Source organism: Myodes glareolus, chromosome 7 (genome assembly GCF_982192425.1).
Source record: "Myodes glareolus chromosome 7, mMyoGla1.1, whole genome shotgun sequence".
In the NCBI taxonomy this organism is placed as follows: Eukaryota; Metazoa; Chordata; class Mammalia; order Rodentia; family Cricetidae; genus Myodes; species Myodes glareolus.
In genome coordinates this window covers 110164669-110185005 of record NC_142032.1, presented here as the reverse complement: position 1 = coordinate 110185005, position 20337 = coordinate 110164669, and positions in this window count along the sequence as shown.

Here is a 20337-nt window from a genome sequence, read left to right as displayed (position 1 = left end):
CAAAGGAAAGTGATTTTCTCTAACGTGACAGCATTTAGAAAGTGAGGCAACACTCCATTCACTTCACACAGTGAATTGAAGTGTTGGAACAGACTGCTTCTCTTTCAGAGAAACGCATGTGAGTTTCTTCCTAATGCTTGCAAGTAGCTTAAGGCACTTTCAAAGGAAAGTGCTTTTCTCAGAAAGGACAGCATTTAGAAAGTGAAGCAACACTCCATTCACTTCGCACAGTGAATTGAAGTGTTGGAACAGACTGCTTCTCTTTCAGAGAAACGCATGTGAGTTTCTGGTGAATGCTTGTAAGTAGATTAAGGCACTTTCAAAGGAAAGTGATTTTCTCTGAAAGGACAGCATTTAAAAAGTGAAGCAACACTCCATTCACTTCGCACAGTGAATTGAAGTGTTGGAACAGACTGCTTCTCTTTCAGAGAAACGCATGTGAGTTTCTTCCTAATGCTTGCAAGTAGCTTAAGGCACTATCAAAGGAAAGTGATTTTCTCTGAAAGGACAGCATTTAGAAAGTGAGGCAACACTCCATTCACTTCGCACAGTGAATTGAAGTGTTGGAACAGACTGCTTCTCTTTCAGAGAAACGCATGTGAGTTTCTTCCTAATGCTTGCAAGTAGCTTAAGGCACTTTCAAAGGAAAGTGATTTTCTCTGAAATGACAGCATTTAGAAAGTGAAGCAACACTCCATTCACTTCGTGCAGTGAATTGAAGTGTTGGAACAGAGTGCTTCTCTTTCATAGAAACGCATTAGTGTTTCTTGTGAATGCTTGCAAGTTGCTTAAGGCACTTTCAAAGGAAAGTGATTTTCTCTGAAAGGACATAATTTAGAAAGTGAAGCAACACTCCATTCACTTCGCACAGTGAATTGAAGTGTTGGAACAGACTGCTTCTCTTTCAGAGAAATGCATGTGAGTTTCTGTTGAATGCTTGTAAGTAGCTGAAGGCACTTTCAAAGGAAAGTGATTTTCTCTGAAAGGACAGCATTTAGAAAGTGAAGCAACACTCCATTCACTTCGCAGAGTGAATTGAAGTGTTGGAACAGACTGCTTCACTTTCAGAGAAACGCATGTGAGTTTCTGTTGAATGCTTGTAAGTAGCTTAAGGCACTTTCAAAGGAAAGTGATTTTCTCTGAAAGGACAGCATTTAGAAAGTGAGGCAGCACTCCATTCACTTCACACAGTGAATTGAAGTGTTGGAACAGATTGCTTCTCTTTCAGAGAAACGCATGTGAGTTTCTTCCGAATGCTTGCAAGTAGCTTAAGGCACTTTCAAAGGAAAGTGATTTTCTCTGAAAGGACAGTATTTAGAAAGTGAGGCAACACTCCATTCACTTCGCACAGTGAATTGAAGTGTTGGAACAGACTGCTTCTCTTTCAGAGAAACGCATGTGAGTTTCTTCCTAATGCTTGCAAGTAGCTTAAGGCACTTTCAAAGGAAAGTGATTTTCTCTGAAAGGACAGCATTTAGAACGTGAAGCAACACTCCATTCACTTCGCACAGTGAATTGAAGTGTTGGAACCGACTGCTTCTCTTTCAGAGAAACGCATGTGAGTTTCTGGTGAATGCTTGTAAGAAGCTTAAGGCACTTTCAAAGGAAAGTGATTTTCTCTGAAAGGACAGCATTTAGAACGTGAAACAACACTCCATTCACTTCGTGCAGTGAACTGAAGTGTTGGAACAGAGTGCTTCTCTTTCATAGATACGCATTAGTGTTTCTTGTGAATGCTAACAAGTTGCTTAAGGCACTTTCAAAGGAAAGTGATTTTCTCTGAAAGGACATAATTTAGAAAGTGAAGCAAAACTCCATTCACTTCACACAGTGAATTGAAGTGTTGGAACAGACTGCTTCTCTTTCAGAGAAATGCATGTGAGTTTCTGTTGAATGCTTGTAAGTAGCTTAAGGCACTTTCAAAGGAAAGTGATTTTCTCTGAAAGGACAGCATTTAGAAAATGAAGCAACACTCCATTCACTTCGCACAGTGAATTGAAGTGTTGGAACAGACTGCTTCACTTTCAGAGAAACGCATGTGAGTTTCTGTTGAATGCTTGTAAGTAGCTTAAGGCACTTTCAAAGGAAAGTGATTTTCTCTGAGAGGACAGCATTTAGAAAGTGAGGCAACAATCCATTCACTTCACACAGTGAATTGAAGTGTTGGAACAGACTGCTTCTCTTTCAGAGAAACGCATGTGAGTTTCTTCCTAATGCTTGCAAGTAGCTTAAGGCACTTTCAAAGGAAAGTGATTTTCTCTGAAAGGACATAATTTAGAAAGTGAAGCAAAACTCCATTCACTTCGCACAGTGAATTGAAGTGTTGGAACAGACTGCTTCTCTTTCAGAGAAACGCATGTGAGTTTCTTACTAATGCTTGCAAGTAGCTTAAGGCACTTTCAAAGGAAAGTGATTTTCTCTGAAAGGACAGCATTTAGAAAGTGAAGCAACACTCCACTCACTTCACACAGAGAATTGAAGTGTTGGAACAGACTGCTTCTCTTTCAGAGAAACGCATGTGAGTTTCTTCCTAATGCTTGCAAGTAGCTTAAGGCACTTTCAAAGGAAAGTGATTTTCTCAGAAATGACAGCATTTAGAAAGTGAAGCAACACTCCATTCACTTCGTGCAGTGAATTGAAGTGTTGGAACAGAGTGCTTCTCTTTCATAGAAACGCATTAGTGTTTCTTGTGAATGCTTGCAAGTTGCTTAAGGCACTTTCAAAGGAAAGTGATTTTCTCTGAAAGGACATAATTTAGAAAGTGAAGCAACACTCCATTCACTTCGCACAGTGAATTGAAGTGTTGGAACAGACTGCTTCTCTTTCAGAGAAATGCATGTGAGTTTCTGTTGAATGCTTGTAAGTAGCTGAAGGCACTTTCAAAGGAAAGTGATTTTCTCTGAAAGGACAGCATTTAGAAAGTGAAGCAACACTCCATTCACTTCGCAGAGTGAATTGAAGTGTTGGAACAGACTGCTTCACTTTCAGAGAAACGCATGTGAGTTTCTGTTGAATGCTTGTAAGTAGCTTAAGGCACTTTCAAGGGAAAGTGATTTTCTCTGAAAGGACAGCATTTAGAAAGTGAAGCAACACTCCATTCACTTCCCAGAGTGAATTGAAGTATTGGAACAGACTGCTTCTCTTTCAGAGAAACGCATGTGAGTTTCTGTTAAATGCTTGTAAGTAGCTTAAGGCACTTTCAAAGGAAAGTGATTTTCTCTGAAAGCACAGCATTTAGAAAGTGAGGCAACACTCTATTCACTTCACACAGTGAATTGAAGTGTTGGAACAGACTGCTTCTCTTTCAGAGAAACGCATGTGAGTTTCTTCCTAATGCTTGCAAGTAGCTTAAGGCACTATCAAAGGAAAGTGATTTTCTCTGAAAAGACAGCATTTAGAAAGTGAAGCAACACTCCATTCACTTCGCACAGTGAATTGAAGTGTTGGAACAGACTGCTTCTCTTTCAGAGAAGCGCATGTGAGTTTTTTGTGAATGCTTGAAAGTAGTTTAAGGCACTTTCAAAGGAAAGTGATTTTCTCTGAAAGGACAGCATTTAGAAAGTGAAGCAACACTCATTCACTTCGTGCAGTGAATTGAAGTGTTGGAACAGAGTGCTTCTCTTTCATAGAAACGCATTAGTGTTTCTTGTGAATGCTTGCAAGTTGCTTAAGGCACTTTCAAAGGAAAGTGATTTTCTCTGAAAGGACATAATTTAGAAAGGGAAGCAACACTCCATTCACTTCGCACAGTGAATTGAAGTGTTGGAACAGACTGCTTCTCTTTCAGAGAAATGCATGTGAGTTTCTGTTGAATGCTTGTAAGTAGCTTAAGGCACTTTCAAAGGAAAGTGATTTTCTCTGAAAGGACAGCATTTAGAAAGTGAAGCAACACTCCATTCACTTCGCACAGTGAATTGAAGTGTTGGAACAGACTGCTTCACTTTCAGAGAAACACATGTGAGTTTCTGTTGAATGCTTGTAAGTAGCTTAAGGCACTTTCAAAGGAAAGTGATTTTCTCTGAGAGGACAGCATTTAGAAAGTGAGGCAACACTCCATTCACTTCACACAGTGAATTGAAGTGTTGGAACAGACTGCTTCTCTTTCAGAGAAACGCATGTGAGTTTCTTCCTAATGCTTGCAAGTAGCTTAAGGCACTTTCAAAGGAAAGTGATTTTCTCTGAAAGGACAGCATTTTGAAAGTGAAGCAACACTCCATTCACTTCGCAGAGTGAATTGAAGCATTGGAACAGACTGCTTCTCTTTCAGAGAAACGCATGTGAGTTTCTGTTAAATGCTTGTAAGTAGCTTAAGGCACTTTCAAAGGAAAGTGATTTTCTCTGAGAGCACAGCATTTAGAAAGTGAGGCAACACTCTATTCACTTCACACAGTGAATTGAAGTGTTGGAACAGACTGCTTCTCTTTCAGAGAAATGCATGTGAGTTTCTTCCTAATGCTTGCAAGTAGCTTAAGGCACTTTCAAAGGAAAGTGATTTTCTCTGAAAGGACAGCATTTAGAAAATGAAGCAACACTCCGTTCACTTCGCACAGTGAATTGAAGTGTTGGAACCGACTGCTTCTCTTTCAGAGAAACGCATGTGAGTTTCTGGTGAATGCTTGTAAGAAGCTCAAGGCACTTTCAAAGGAAAGTGATTTTCTCTGAAAGGACAGCATTTAGAAAGTGAAGCAACACTCCATTCACTTCGTGCAGTGAATTGAAGTGTTGGAATAGAGTGCTTCTCTTTCATAGAAACGCATTAGTGTTTCTTGTGAATGCTTGCAAGTTGCTTAAGGCACTTTCAAAGGATAGTGATTTTCTCTGAAAGGACATAATTTAGAAAGTGAAGCAACACTCCATTCACTTCGCACAGTGAATTGAAGTGTTGGAACAGACTGCTTCTCTTTCAGAGAAATGCATGTGAGTTTCTGTTGAATGCTTGTAAGTAGCTTAAGGCACTTTCAATGGAAAGTGATTTTCTCTGAAAGGACAGCATTTAGAAAGTGAAGCAACACTCCATTCACTTCGCACAGTGAATTGAAGTTTTGGAACAGACTGCTTCACTTTCAGAGAAACGCATGTGAGTTTCTGTTGAATGCTTGTAAGTAGCTTAAGGCACTTTCAAAGGAAAGTGATTTTCTCTAAGATGACAGCATTTAGAAAGTGAGGCAACACTCCATTCACTTCACACAGTGAATTGAAGTGTTGGAACAGACTGCTTCTCTTTCAGAGAAACGCATGTGAGTTTCTTCCTAATGCTTGCAAGTAGCTTAAGGCACTTTCAAAGGAAAGTGATTTTCTCAGAAAGGACAGCATTTAGAAAGTGAAGCAACACTCCATTCACTTCGCACATTGAATTGAAGTGTTGGAACAGACTGCTTCTCTTTCAGAGAAACGCATGTGAGTTTCTGTTGAATGCTTGAAAGTATCTTAAGGCACTTTCAAAGGAAAGTGATTTTCTCTGAAAGGACAGCATTTTGAAAGTGAAGCAATACTCCATTCACTTCGCAGAGTGAATTGAAGTATTGGAACAGACTGCTTCTCTTTCAGAGAAACGCATGTGAGTTTCTGTTAAATGCTTGTAAGTAGCTTAAGTCACTTTCAAAGGAAAGTGATTTTCTCTGAGAGCACAGCATTTAGAGAGTGAGGCAACACTCCATTCACTTCGTGCAGTGAATTGAAGTGTTGGAATAGAGTGCTTCTCTTTCATAGAAACGCATTAGTGTTTCTTGTGAATGCTTGCATGTTGCATAAGGCACTTTCAAAGGATAGTGATTTTCTCTGAAAGGACATAATTTAGAAAGTGAAGCAACACTCCATTCACTTCGCACAGTGAATTGAAGTGTTGGAACAGACTGCTTCTCTTTCAGAGAAATGCATGTGAGTTTCTGTTGAATGCTTGTAAGTAGCTTAAGGCACTTTCAATGGAAAGTGATTTTCTCTGAAAGGACAGCATTTAGAAAGAGAAGCAACACTCCATTCACTTCGCACAGTGAATTGAAGTGTTGGAACAGACTGCTTCACTTTCAGAGAAACGCATGTGAGTTTCTGTTGAATGCTTGTAAGTAGCTTAAGGCACTTTCAAAGGAAAGTGATTTTCTCTAACGTGACAGCATTTAGAAAGTGAGGCAACACTCCATTCACTTCACACAGTGAATTGAAGTGTTGGAACAGACTGCTTCTCTTTCAGAGAAACGCATGTGAGTTTCTTCCTAATGCTTGCAAGTAGCTTAAGGCACTTTCAAAGGAAAGTGCTTTTCTCAGAAAGGACAGCATTTAGAAAGTGAAGCAACACTCCATTCACTTCGCACAGTGAATTGAAGTGTTGGAACAGACTGCTTCTCTTTCAGAGAAACGCATGTGAGTTTCTGGTGAATGCTTGTAAGTAGATTAAGGCACTTTCAAAGGAAAGTGATTTTCTCTGAAAGGACAGCATTTAAAAAGTGAAGCAACACTCCATTCACTTCGCACAGTGAATTGAAGTGTTGGAACAGACTGCTTCTCTTTCAGAGAAACGCATGTGAGTTTCTTCCTAATGCTTGCAAGTAGCTTAAGGCACTATCAAAGGAAAGTGATTTTCTCTGAAAGGACAGCATTTAGAAAGTGAGGCAACACTCCATTCACTTCGCACAGTGAATTGAAGTGTTGGAACAGACTGCTTCTCTTTCAGAGAAACGCATGTGAGTTTCTTCCTAATGCTTGCAAGTAGCTTAAGGCACTTTCAAAGGAAAGTGATTTTCTCTGAAATGACAGCATTTAGAAAGTGAAGCAACACTCCATTCACTTCGTGCAGTGAATTGAAGTGTTGGAACAGAGTGCTTCTCTTTCATAGAAACGCATTAGTGTTTCTTGTGAATGCTTGCAAGTTGCTTAAGGCACTTTCAAAGGAAAGTGATTTTCTCTGAAAGGACATAATTTAGAAAGTGAAGCAACACTCCATTCACTTCGCACAGTGAATTGAAGTGTTGGAACAGACTGCTTCTCTTTCAGAGAAATGCATGTGAGTTTCTGTTGAATGCTTGTAAGTAGCTGAAGGCACTTTCAAAGGAAAGTGATTTTCTCTGAAAGGACAGCATTTAGAAAGTGAAGCAACACTCCATTCACTTCGCAGAGTGAATTGAAGTGTTGGAACAGACTGCTTCACTTTCAGAGAAACGCATGTGAGTTTCTGTTGAATGCTTGTAAGTAGCTTAAGGCACTTTCAAAGGAAAGTGATTTTCTCTGAAAGGACAGCATTTAGAAAGTGAGGCAGCACTCCATTCACTTCACACAGTGAATTGAAGTGTTGGAACAGATTGCTTCTCTTTCAGAGAAACGCATGTGAGTTTCTTCCGAATGCTTGCAAGTAGCTTAAGGCACTTTCAAAGGAAAGTGATTTTCTCTGAAAGGACAGTATTTAGAAAGTGAGGCAACACTCCATTCACTTCGCACAGTGAATTGAAGTGTTGGAACAGACTGCTTCTCTTTCAGAGAAACGCATGTGAGTTTCTTCCTAATGCTTGCAAGTAGCTTAAGGCACTTTCAAAGGAAAGTGATTTTCTCTGAAAGGACAGCATTTAGAACGTGAAGCAACACTCCATTCACTTCGCACAGTGAATTGAAGTGTTGGAACCGACTGCTTCTCTTTCAGAGAAACGCATGTGAGTTTCTGGTGAATGCTTGTAAGAAGCTTAAGGCACTTTCAAAGGAAAGTGATTTTCTCTGAAAGGACAGCATTTAGAACGTGAAACAACACTCCATTCACTTCGTGCAGTGAACTGAAGTGTTGGAACAGAGTGCTTCTCTTTCATAGATACGCATTAGTGTTTCTTGTGAATGCTAACAAGTTGCTTAAGGCACTTTCAAAGGAAAGTGATTTTCTCTGAAAGGACATAATTTAGAAAGTGAAGCAAAACTCCATTCACTTCACACAGTGAATTGAAGTGTTGGAACAGACTGCTTCTCTTTCAGAGAAATGCATGTGAGTTTCTGTTGAATGCTTGTAAGTAGCTTAAGGCACTTTCAAAGGAAAGTGATTTTCTCTGAAAGGACAGCATTTAGAAAATGAAGCAACACTCCATTCACTTCGCACAGTGAATTGAAGTGTTGGAACAGACTGCTTCACTTTCAGAGAAACGCATGTGAGTTTCTGTTGAATGCTTGTAAGTAGCTTAAGGCACTTTCAAAGGAAAGTGATTTTCTCTGAGAGGACAGCATTTAGAAAGTGAGGCAACAATCCATTCACTTCACACAGTGAATTGAAGTGTTGGAACAGACTGCTTCTCTTTCAGAGAAACGCATGTGAGTTTCTTCCTAATGCTTGCAAGTAGCTTAAGGCACTTTCAAAGGAAAGTGATTTTCTCTGAAAGGACATAATTTAGAAAGTGAAGCAAAACTCCATTCACTTCGCACAGTGAATTGAAGTGTTGGAACAGACTGCTTCTCTTTCAGAGAAACGCATGTGAGTTTCTTACTAATGCTTGCAAGTAGCTTAAGGCACTTTCAAAGGAAAGTGATTTTCTCTGAAAGGACAGCATTTAGAAAGTGAAGCAACACTCCACTCACTTCACACAGAGAATTGAAGTGTTGGAACAGACTGCTTCTCTTTCAGAGAAACGCATGTGAGTTTCTTCCTAATGCTTGCAAGTAGCTTAAGGCACTTTCAAAGGAAAGTGATTTTCTCAGAAATGACAGCATTTAGAAAGTGAAGCAACACTCCATTCACTTCGTGCAGTGAATTGAAGTGTTGGAACAGAGTGCTTCTCTTTCATAGAAACGCATTAGTGTTTCTTGTGAATGCTTGCAAGTTGCTTAAGGCACTTTCAAAGGAAAGTGATTTTCTCTGAAAGGACATAATTTAGAAAGTGAAGCAACACTCCATTCACTTCGCACAGTGAATTGAAGTGTTGGAACAGACTGCTTCTCTTTCAGAGAAATGCATGTGAGTTTCTGTTGAATGCTTGTAAGTAGCTGAAGGCACTTTCAAAGGAAAGTGATTTTCTCTGAAAGGACAGCATTTAGAAAGTGAAGCAACACTCCATTCACTTCGCAGAGTGAATTGAAGTGTTGGAACATACTGCTTCACTTTCAGAGAAACGCATGTGAGTTTCTGTTGAATGCTTGTAAGTAGCTTAAGGCACTTTCAAGGGAAAGTGATTTTCTCTGAAAGGACAGCATTTAGAAAGTGAAGCAACACTCCATTCACTTCCCAGAGTGAATTGAAGTATTGGAACAGACTGCTTCTCTTTCAGAGAAACGCATGTGAGTTTCTGTTAAATGCTTGTAAGTAGCTTAAGGCACTTTCAAAGGAAAGTGATTTTCTCTGAAAGCACAGCATTTAGAAAGTGAGGCAACACTCTATTCACTTCACACAGTGAATTGAAGTGTTGGAACAGACTGCTTCTCTTTCAGAGAAACGCATGTGAGTTTCTTCCTAATGCTTGCAAGTAGCTTAAGGCACTATCAAAGGAAAGTGATTTTCTCTGAAAAGACAGCATTTAGAAAGTGAAGCAACACTCCATTCACTTCGCACAGTGAATTGAAGTGTTGGAACAGACTGCTTCTCTTTCAGAGAAGCGCATGTGAGTTTTTTGTGAATGCTTGAAAGTAGTTTAAGGCACTTTCAAAGGAAAGTGATTTTCTCTGAAAGGACAGCATTTAGAAAGTGAAGCAACACTCATTCACTTCGTGCAGTGAATTGAAGTGTTGGAACAGAGTGCTTCTCTTTCATAGAAACGCATTAGTGTTTCTTGTGAATGCTTGCAAGTTGCTTAAGGCACTTTCAAAGGAAAGTGATTTTCTCTGAAAGGACATAATTTAGAAAGGGAAGCAACACTCCATTCACTTCGCACAGTGAATTGAAGTGTTGGAACAGACTGCTTCTCTTTCAGAGAAATGCATGTGAGTTTCTGTTGAATGCTTGTAAGTAGCTTAAGGCACTTTCAAAGGAAAGTGATTTTCTCTGAAAGGACAGCATTTAGAAAGTGAAGCAACACTCCATTCACTTCGCACAGTGAATTGAAGTGTTGGAACAGACTGCTTCACTTTCAGAGAAACACATGTGAGTTTCTGTTGAATGCTTGTAAGTAGCTTAAGGCACTTTCAAAGGAAAGTGATTTTCTCTGAGAGGACAGCATTTAGAAAGTGAGGCAACACTCCATTCACTTCACACAGTGAATTGAAGTGTTGGAACAGACTGCTTCTCTTTCAGAGAAACGCATGTGAGTTTCTTCCTAATGCTTGCAAGTAGCTTAAGGCACTTTCAAAGGAAAGTGATTTTCTCAGAAAGGACAGCATTTAGAAAGTGAAGCAACACTCCATTCACTTCGCACAGTGAATTGAAGTGTTGGAACAGACTGCTTCTCTTTCAGAGAAACGCATGTGAGTTTCTTCCTCATGCTTGCAAGTAGCTTAAAGCACTTTCAAAGGAAAGTGATTTTCTCTGAAAGGACAGCATTTAGAAAGTGAAGCAACACTCCATTCACTTCGCACAGTGAATTGAAGTGTTGGAACACACTGCTTCTCTTTCAGAGAAACGCATGTGAGTTTCTGGTGAATGCTTGTAAGTAGCTTAAGGCACTTTCAAAGGAAAGTGATTTTCTCTGAAAGGACAGCATTTAGAAAGTGAAGTAACACTCTCTTCACTTCAAACAGTGAATTGAAGTGTTGGAACAGACTGCTTCTCTTTCAGAGAAATGCATGTGAGTTTCTGTTGAATGCTTGTAAGTAGCTTAAGGCACTTTCAAAGGAAAGTGATTTTCTCTGAAAGGACAGCATTTTGAAAGTGAAGCAACACTCCATTCACTTCGCAGAGTGAATTGAAGCATTGGAACAGACTGCTTCTCTTTCAGAGAAACGCATGTGAGTTTCTGTTAAATGCTTGTAAGTAGCTTAAGGCACTTTCAAAGGAAAGTGATTTTCTCTGAGAGCACAGCATTTAGAAAGTGAGGCAACACTCTATTCACTTCACACAGTGAATTGAAGTGTTGGAACAGACTGCTTCTCTTTCAGAGAAATGCATGTGAGTTTCTTCCTAATGCTTGCAAGTAGCTTAAGGCACTTTCAAAGGAAAGTGATTTTCTCTGAAAGGACAGCATTTAGAAAATGAAGCAACACTCCGTTCACTTCGCACAGTGAATTGAAGTGTTGGAACCGACTGCTTCTCTTTCAGAGAAACGCATGTGAGTTTCTGGTGAATGCTTGTAAGAAGCTCAAGGCACTTTCAAAGGAAAGTGATTTTCTCTGAAAGGACAGCATTTAGAAAGTGAAGCAACACTCCATTCACTTCGTGCAGTGAATTGAAGTGTTGGAATAGAGTGCTTCTCTTTCATAGAAACGCATTAGTGTTTCTTGTGAATGCTTGCAAGTTGCTTAAGGCACTTTCAAAGGATAGTGATTTTCTCTGAAAGGACATAATTTAGAAAGTGAAGCAACACTCCATTCACTTCGCACAGTGAATTGAAGTGTTGGAACAGACTGCTTCTCTTTCAGAGAAATGCATGTGAGTTTCTGTTGAATGCTTGTAAGTAGCTTAAGGCACTTTCAATGGAAAGTGATTTTCTCTGAAAGGACAGCATTTAGAAAGTGAAGCAACACTCCATTCACTTCGCACAGTGAATTGAAGTTTTGGAACAGACTGCTTCACTTTCAGAGAAACGCATGTGAGTTTCTGTTGAATGCTTGTAAGTAGCTTAAGGCACTTTCAAAGGAAAGTGATTTTCTCTAAGATGACAGCATTTAGAAAGTGAGGCAACACTCCATTCACTTCACACAGTGAATTGAAGTGTTGGAACAGACTGCTTCTCTTTCAGAGAAACGCATGTGAGTTTCTTCCTAATGCTTGCAAGTAGCTTAAGGCACTTTCAAAGGAAAGTGATTTTCTCAGAAAGGACAGCATTTAGAAAGTGAAGCAACACTCCATTCACTTCGCACATTGAATTGAAGTGTTGGAACAGACTGCTTCTCTTTCAGAGAAACGCATGTGAGTTTCTGTTGAATGCTTGAAAGTATCTTAAGGCACTTTCAAAGGAAAGTGATTTTCTCTGAAAGGACAGCATTTTGAAAGTGAAGCAATACTCCATTCACTTCGCAGAGTGAATTGAAGTATTGGAACAGACTGCTTCTCTTTCAGAGAAACGCATGTGAGTTTCTGTTAAATGCTTGTAAGTAGCTTAAGTCACTTTCAAAGGAAAGTGATTTTCTCTGAGAGCACAGCATTTAGAGAGTGAGGCAACACTCCATTCACTTCGTGCAGTGAATTGAAGTGTTGGAACAGAGTGCTTCTCTTTCATAGAAACGCATTAGTGTTTCTTGTGAATGCTTGCATGTTGCATAAGGCACTTTCAAAGGATAGTGATTTTCTCTGAAAGGACATAATTTAGAAAGTGAAGCAACACTCCATTCACTTCGCACAGTGAATTGAAGTGTTGGAACAGACTGCTTCTCTTTCAGAGAAATGCATGTGAGTTTCTGTTGAATGCTTGTAAGTAGCTTAAGGCACTTTCAATGGAAAGTGATTTTCTCTGAAAGGACAGCATTTAGAAAGAGAAGCAACACTCCATTCACTTCGCACAGTGAATTGAAGTGTTGGAACAGACTGCTTCACTTTCAGAGAAACGCATGTGAGTTTCTGTTGAATGCTTGTAAGTAGCTTAAGGCACTTTCAAAGGAAAGTGATTTTCTCTAACGTGACAGCATTTAGAAAGTGAGGCAACACTCCATTCACTTCACACAGTGAATTGAAGTGTTGGAACAGACTGCTTCTCTTTCAGAGAAACGCATGTGAGTTTCTTCCTAATGCTTGCAAGTAGCTTAAGGCACTTTCAAAGGAAAGTGCTTTTCTCAGAAAGGACAGCATTTAGAAAGTGAAGCAACACTCCATTCACTTCGCACAGTGAATTGAAGTGTTGGAACAGACTGCTTCTCTTTCAGAGAAACGCATGTGAGTTTCTGGTGAATGCTTGTAAGTAGATTAAGGCACTTTCAAAGGAAAGTGATTTTCTCTGAAAGGACAGCATTTAAAAAGTGAAGCAACACTCCATTCACTTCGCACAGTGAATTGAAGTGTTGGAACAGACTGCTTCTCTTTCAGAGAAACGCATGTGAGTTTCTTCCTAATGCTTGCAAGTAGCTTAAGGCACTATCAAAGGAAAGTGATTTTCTCTGAAAGGACAGCATTTAGAAAGTGAGGCAACACTCCATTCACTTCGCACAGTGAATTGAAGTGTTGGAACAGACTGCTTCTCTTTCAGAGAAACGCATGTGAGTTTCTTCCTAATGCTTGCAAGTAGCTTAAGGCACTTTCAAAGGAAAGTGATTTTCTCTGAAATGACAGCATTTAGAAAGTGAAGCAACACTCCATTCACTTCGTGCAGTGAATTGAAGTGTTGGAACAGAGTGCTTCTCTTTCATAGAAACGCATTAGTGTTTCTTGTGAATGCTTGCAAGTTGCTTAAGGCACTTTCAAAGGAAAGTGATTTTCTCTGAAAGGACATAATTTAGAAAGTGAAGCAACACTCCATTCACTTCGCACAGTGAATTGAAGTGTTGGAACAGACTGCTTCTCTTTCAGAGAAATGCATGTGAGTTTCTGTTGAATGCTTGTAAGTAGCTGAAGGCACTTTCAAAGGAAAGTGATTTTCTCTGAAAGGACAGCATTTAGAAAGTGAAGCAACACTCCATTCACTTCGCAGAGTGAATTGAAGTGTTGGAACAGACTGCTTCACTTTCAGAGAAACGCATGTGAGTTTCTGTTGAATGCTTGTAAGTAGCTTAAGGCACTTTCAAAGGAAAGTGATTTTCTCTGAAAGGACAGCATTTAGAAAGTGAGGCAGCACTCCATTCACTTCACACAGTGAATTGAAGTGTTGGAACAGATTGCTTCTCTTTCAGAGAAACGCATGTGAGTTTCTTCCGAATGCTTGCAAGTAGCTTAAGGCACTTTCAAAGGAAAGTGATTTTCTCTGAAAGGACAGTATTTAGAAAGTGAGGCAACACTCCATTCACTTCGCACAGTGAATTGAAGTGTTGGAACAGACTGCTTCTCTTTCAGAGAAACGCATGTGAGTTTCTTCCTAATGCTTGCAAGTAGCTTAAGGCACTTTCAAAGGAAAGTGATTTTCTCTGAAAGGACAGCATTTAGAACGTGAAGCAACACTCCATTCACTTCGCACAGTGAATTGAAGTGTTGGAACCGACTGCTTCTCTTTCAGAGAAACGCATGTGAGTTTCTGGTGAATGCTTGTAAGAAGCTTAAGGCACTTTCAAAGGAAAGTGATTTTCTCTGAAAGGACAGCATTTAGAACGTGAAACAACACTCCATTCACTTCGTGCAGTGAACTGAAGTGTTGGAACAGAGTGCTTCTCTTTCATAGATACGCATTAGTGTTTCTTGTGAATGCTAACAAGTTGCTTAAGGCACTTTCAAAGGAAAGTGATTTTCTCTGAAAGGACATAATTTAGAAAGTGAAGCAAAACTCCATTCACTTCACACAGTGAATTGAAGTGTTGGAACAGACTGCTTCTCTTTCAGAGAAATGCATGTGAGTTTCTGTTGAATGCTTGTAAGTAGCTTAAGGCACTTTCAAAGGAAAGTGATTTTCTCTGAAAGGACAGCATTTAGAAAATGAAGCAACACTCCATTCACTTCGCACAGTGAATTGAAGTGTTGGAACAGACTGCTTCACTTTCAGAGAAACGCATGTGAGTTTCTGTTGAATGCTTGTAAGTAGCTTAAGGCACTTTCAAAGGAAAGTGATTTTCTCTGGGAGGACAGCATTTAGAAAGTGAGGCAACAATCCATTCACTTCACACAGTGAATTGAAGTGTTGGAACAGACTGCTTCTCTTTCAGAGAAACGCATGTGAGTTTCTTCCTAATGCTTGCAAGTAGCTTAAGGCACTTTCAAAGGAAAGTGATTTTCTCTGAAAGGACATAATTTAGAAAGTGAAGCAAAACTCCATTCACTTCGCACAGTGAATTGAAGTGTTGGAACAGACTGCTTCTCTTTCAGAGAAACGCATGTGAGTTTCTTACTAATGCTTGCAAGTAGCTTAAGGCACTTTCAAAGGAAAGTGATTTTCTCTGAAAGGACAGCATTTAGAAAGTGAAGCAACACTCCACTCACTTCACACAGAGAATTGAAGTGTTGGAACAGACTGCTTCTCTTTCAGAGAAACGCATGTGAGTTTCTGGTGAATGCTTGTAAGTAGCTTAAGGCACTTTCAAAGGAAAGTGATTTTCTCTGAAAGGACAGCATTTAGAAAGTAAGCAACACTCCATTCCCTTCGTGCAGTGAATTGAAGTGTTGGAACAGAGTGCTTCTCTTTCATAGAAACGCATTAGTGTTTCTTGTGAATGCTTTCAAGTTGCTTAAGGCACTTTCAAAGGAAAGTGATTTTCTCTGAAAGGACATAATTTAGAAAGTGAAGCAACACTCCATTCACTTCTCACAGTGAATTGAAGTGTTGGAACAGACTGCTTCTCTTTCAGAGAAACGCATGTGAGTTTCTGTTGAATGCTTGTAAGTAGCTTAAGGCACTTTCAAAGAAAAGTGATTTTCTCTGAAAGGACAGCATTTAGAAAGGGAAGCAATACTCCATTCACTTCGCAGAGTGAATTGAAGTATTGGAACAGACTGCTTCTCTTTCAGAGAAACGCATGTGAGTTTCTGTTAAATGCTTGTAAGTAGCTTAAGGCACTTTCAAAGGAAAGTGATTTTCTCTGAAAGCACAGCATTTAGAAAGTGAGGCAACACTCTATTCACTTCACACAGTGATTTGAAGGGATGGAACAGACTGCTTCTCTTTCAGAGAAACGCATGTGAGTTTCTTCCTAATGCTTGCAAGTAGCTTAAGGCACTTTCAAAGGAAAGTGATTTTCTCTGAAAGGACAGCATTTAGAAAGTGAAGCAACACTCCATTCACTTCGTGCAGTGAATTGAAGTGTTGGAACAGAGTGCTTCTCTTTCATAGAAACGCATTAGTGTTTCTTGTGAATGCTTGCAAGTTGCTTAAGGCACTTTCAAAGGAAAGTGATTTTCTCTGAAAGGACAGCATTTAGAAAGTGAAGCAACACTCCATTCACTTCGCACAGTGAATTGAAGTGTTGGAACAGACTGCTTCTCTTTCAGAGAAACGCAGGTGATTTTCTGGTGAATGCTTGTAAGTAGCTTAAGGCACTTTCAAAGGAAAGTGATTTTCTCTGAGAGGACAGCATTTAGAAAGTGAGGGAACACTCCATTCACTTCACACAGTGAATTGAAGTCTTGGAACAGACTGCTTCACTTTCAGAGAAACACATGTGAGTTTCTTCCTAATGCTTGCAAGTAGCTTAAGGCACTTTCAAAGGAAAGTGATTTTCTCAGAAAGGACAGCATTTAGAAAGTGAAGCAACACTCCATTCACTTCGCACAGTGAATTGTAGTGTTGGAACAGACTGCTTCTCTTTCAGAGAAACGCATGTGAGTTTCTTCCTAATGCTTGCAAGTAGCTTAAGGCACTTTCAAAGGAAAGTGATTTTCTCTGAAAGGACAGCATTTAGAAAGTGAAGCAACACTCCATTCACTTCGCACAGTGAATTGAAGTGTTGGAACAGACTGCTTCTCTTTCAGAGAAACGCATGTGAGTTTCTGGTTAATGCTTGTAAGTAGCTTAATGCACTTTCAAAGGAAAGTGATTTTCTCTGAAAGGACAGCATTTAGAAAGTGAAGCAACACTCCATTCCCTTCGTGCAGTGAATTGAAGTGTTGGAACAGAGTGCTTCTCTTTCATAGAAACGCATTAGTGTTTCTTGTGAATGCTTGCAAGTTGCTTAAGGCACTTTCAAAGGAAAGTGATTTTCTCTGAAAGGACATAATTTAGAAAGTGAAGCAACACTCCATTCACTTCGCACAGTGAATTGAAGTGTTGGAACAGACTGCTTCTCTTTCAGAGAAATGCATGTGAGTTTCTGTTGAATGCTTGTAAGTAGCTTAAGGCACTTTCAAAGGAAAGTGATTTTCTCTGAAAGGACAGCATTTAGAAAGTGAAGCAACACTCCATTCACTTCGCACAGTGAATTGAAGTGTTGGAACAGACTGCTTCACTTTCAGAGAAACGCATGTGAGTTTCTGTTGAATGCTTGTAAGTAGCTTAAGGCACTTTCAAAGGAAAGTGATTTTCTCTGAGAGGACAGCATTTAGAAAGTGAAGCAACACTCCATTCCCTTCGTGCAGTGAATTGAAGTGTTGGAACAGAGTGCTTCTCTTTCATAGAAACGCATTAGTGTTTCTTGTGAATGCTTGCAAGTTGCTTAAGGCACTTTCAAAGGAAAGTGATTTTCTCTGAAAGTACATAATTTAGAAAGTGAAGCAACACTCCATTCACTTCGCACAGTGAATTGAAGTGTTGGAACAGACTGCTTCTCTTTCAGAGAAATGCATGTGAGTTTCTGTTGAATGCTTGTAAGTAGCTTAAGGCACTTTCAAAGGAAAGTGATTTTCTCTGAAAGGACAGCATTTAGAAAGTGAAGCAACACTCCATTCACTTCGCACAGTGAATTGAAGTGTTGGAACAGACTGCTTCACTTTCAGAGAAACACATGTGAGTTTCTGTTGAATGCTTGTAAGTAGCTTAAGGCACTTTCAAAGGAAAGTGATTTTCTCTGAGAGGACAGCATTTAGAAAGTGAGGCAACACTCCATTCACTTCACACAGTGAATTGAAGTGTTGGAACAGACTGCTTCTCTTTCAGAGAAACGCATGTGAGTTTCTTCCTAATGCTTGCAAGTAGCTTAAGGCACTTTCAAAGGAAAGTGATTTTCTCTGAAAGTACATAATTTAGAAAGTGAAGCAACACTCCATTCACTTCGCACAGTGAATTGAAGTGTTGGAACAGACTGCTTCTCTTTCAGAGAAACGCATGTGAGTTTCTTCCTCATGCTTGCAAGTAGCTTAAAGCACTTTCAAGGAAAGTGATTTTCTCTGAAAGGACAGCATTTAGAAAGTGAAGCAACACTCCATTCACTTCGCACAGTGAATTGAAGTGTTGGAACACACTGCTTCTCTTTCAGAGAAACGCATGTGAGTTTCTGGTGAATGCTTGTAAGTAGCTTAAGGCACTTTCAAAGGAAAGTGATTTTCTCTGAAAGGACAGCATTTAGAAAGTGAAGCAACACTCCCTTCACTTCAAACAGTGAATTGAAGTGTTGGAACAGACTGCTTCTCTTTCAGAGAAATGCATGTGAGTTTCTGTTGAATGCTTGTAAGTAGCTTAAGGCACTTTCAAAGGAAAGTGATTTTCTCTGAAAGGACAGCATTTAGAAAGTGAGGAAACACTCCATTCACTTCACACAGTGAACTGAAGTGTTGGAACAGACTGCTTCTCTTTCAGAGAAACACATGTGAGTTTCTTCCTAATGCTTGCAAGTAGCTTAAGGCACGTTCAAAGGAAAGTGATTTTCTCTGAAAGGACAGCATTTAGAAAGTGAAGCAACATTCCATTCACTTTGCACAGTGAATTGAAGTGTTGGAACAGACTGCTTCTCTTTCAGAGAAACGCATGTGAGTTTCTTCCTAATGCTTGCAAGTAGCTTAATGCACTTTCAAAGGAAAGTGATTTTCTCTGAAAGGACAGCATTTAGAAAGTGAAGCAACACTCCATTCACTTCGCACATTGAATTGAAGTGTTGGAACAGACTGCTTCTCTTTCAGAGAAACGCATGTGAGTTTCTGTTGAATGCTTGTAAGTAGCTTAAGGCACTTTCAAAGGAAAGTGTTTTTCTCTGAGGGGACAGCATTTAGAAAGTGAAGCAACACTCCATTCCCTTCGTGCAGTGAATTGAAGTGTTGGAACAGAGTGCTTCTCTTTCATAGAAACGCATTAGTGTTTCTTGTGAATGCTTGCAAGTTGCTTAAGGCACTTTCAAAGGAAAGTGATTTTCTCTGAAAGTACATAATTTAGAAAGTGAAGCAACACTCCATTCACTTCGCACAGTGAATTGAAGTGTTGGAACAGACTGCTTCTCTTTCAGAGAAATGCATGTGAGTTTCTGTTGAATGCTTGTAAGTAGCTTAAGGCACTTTCAAAGGAAAGTGATTTTCTCTGAAAGGACAGCATTTAGAAAGTGAAGCAACACTCCATTCACTTCGCACAGTGAATTGAAGTGTTGGAACAGACTGCTTCACTTTCAGAGAAACACATGTGAGTTTCTGTTGAATGCTTGTAAGTAGCTTAAGGCACTTTCAAAGGAAAGTGATTTTCTCTGAGAGGACAGCATTTAGAAAGTGAGGCAACACTCCATTCACTTCACACAGTGAATTGAAGTGTTGGAACAGACTGCTTCTCTTTCAGAGAAACACATGTGAGTTTCTTCCTAATGCTTGCAAGTAGCTTAAGGCACTTTCAAAGGAAAGTGATTTTCTCAGAAAGGACAGCATTTAGAAAGTGAAGCAACACTCCATTCACTTCGCACAGTGAATTGAAGTGTTGGAACAGACTGCTTCTCTTTCAGAGAAACGCATGTGAGTTTCTTCCTCATGCTTGCAAGTAGCTTAAAGCACTTTCAAAGGAAAGTGATTTTCTCTGAAAGGACAGCATTTAGAAAGTGAAGCAACACTCCATTCACTTCGCACAGTGAATTGAAGTGTTGGAACACACTGCTTCTCTTTCAGAGAAACGCATGTGAGTTTCTGGTGAATGCTTGTAAGTAGCTTAAGGCACTTTCAAAGGAAAGTGATTTTCTCTGAAAGGACAGCATTTAGAAAGTGAAGCAACACTCCCTTCACTTCAAACAGTGAATTGAAGTGTTGGAACAGACTGCTTCTCTTTCAGAGAAATGCATGTGAGTTTCTGTTGAATGCTTGTAAGTAGCTTAAGGCACTTTCAAAGGAAAGTGATTTTCTCTGAAAGGACAGCATTTAGAAAGTGAGGAAACACTCCATTCACTTCAAACAGTGAACTGAAGTGTTGGAACAGACTGCTTCTCTTTCAGAGAAACACATGTGAGTTTCTTCCTAATGCTTGCAAGTAGCTTAAGGCACGTTCAAAGGAAAGTGATTTTCTCTGAAAGGACAGCATTTAGAAAGTGAAGCAACATTCCATTCACTTCGCACAGTGAATTGAAGTGTTGGAACAGACTGCTTCTCTTTCAGAGAAACGCATGTGAGTTTCTTCCTAATGCTTGCAAGTAGCTTAATGCACTTTCAAAGGAAAGTGATTTTCTCTGAAAGGACAGCATTTAGAAAGTGAAGCAACACTCCATTCACTTCGCACATTGAATTGAAGTTTTGGAACAGACTGCTTCTCTTTCAGAGAAACACATGTGAGTTTCTGTTGAATGCTTGTAAGTATCTTAAGGCACTTTCAAAGGAAAGTGATTTTCTCT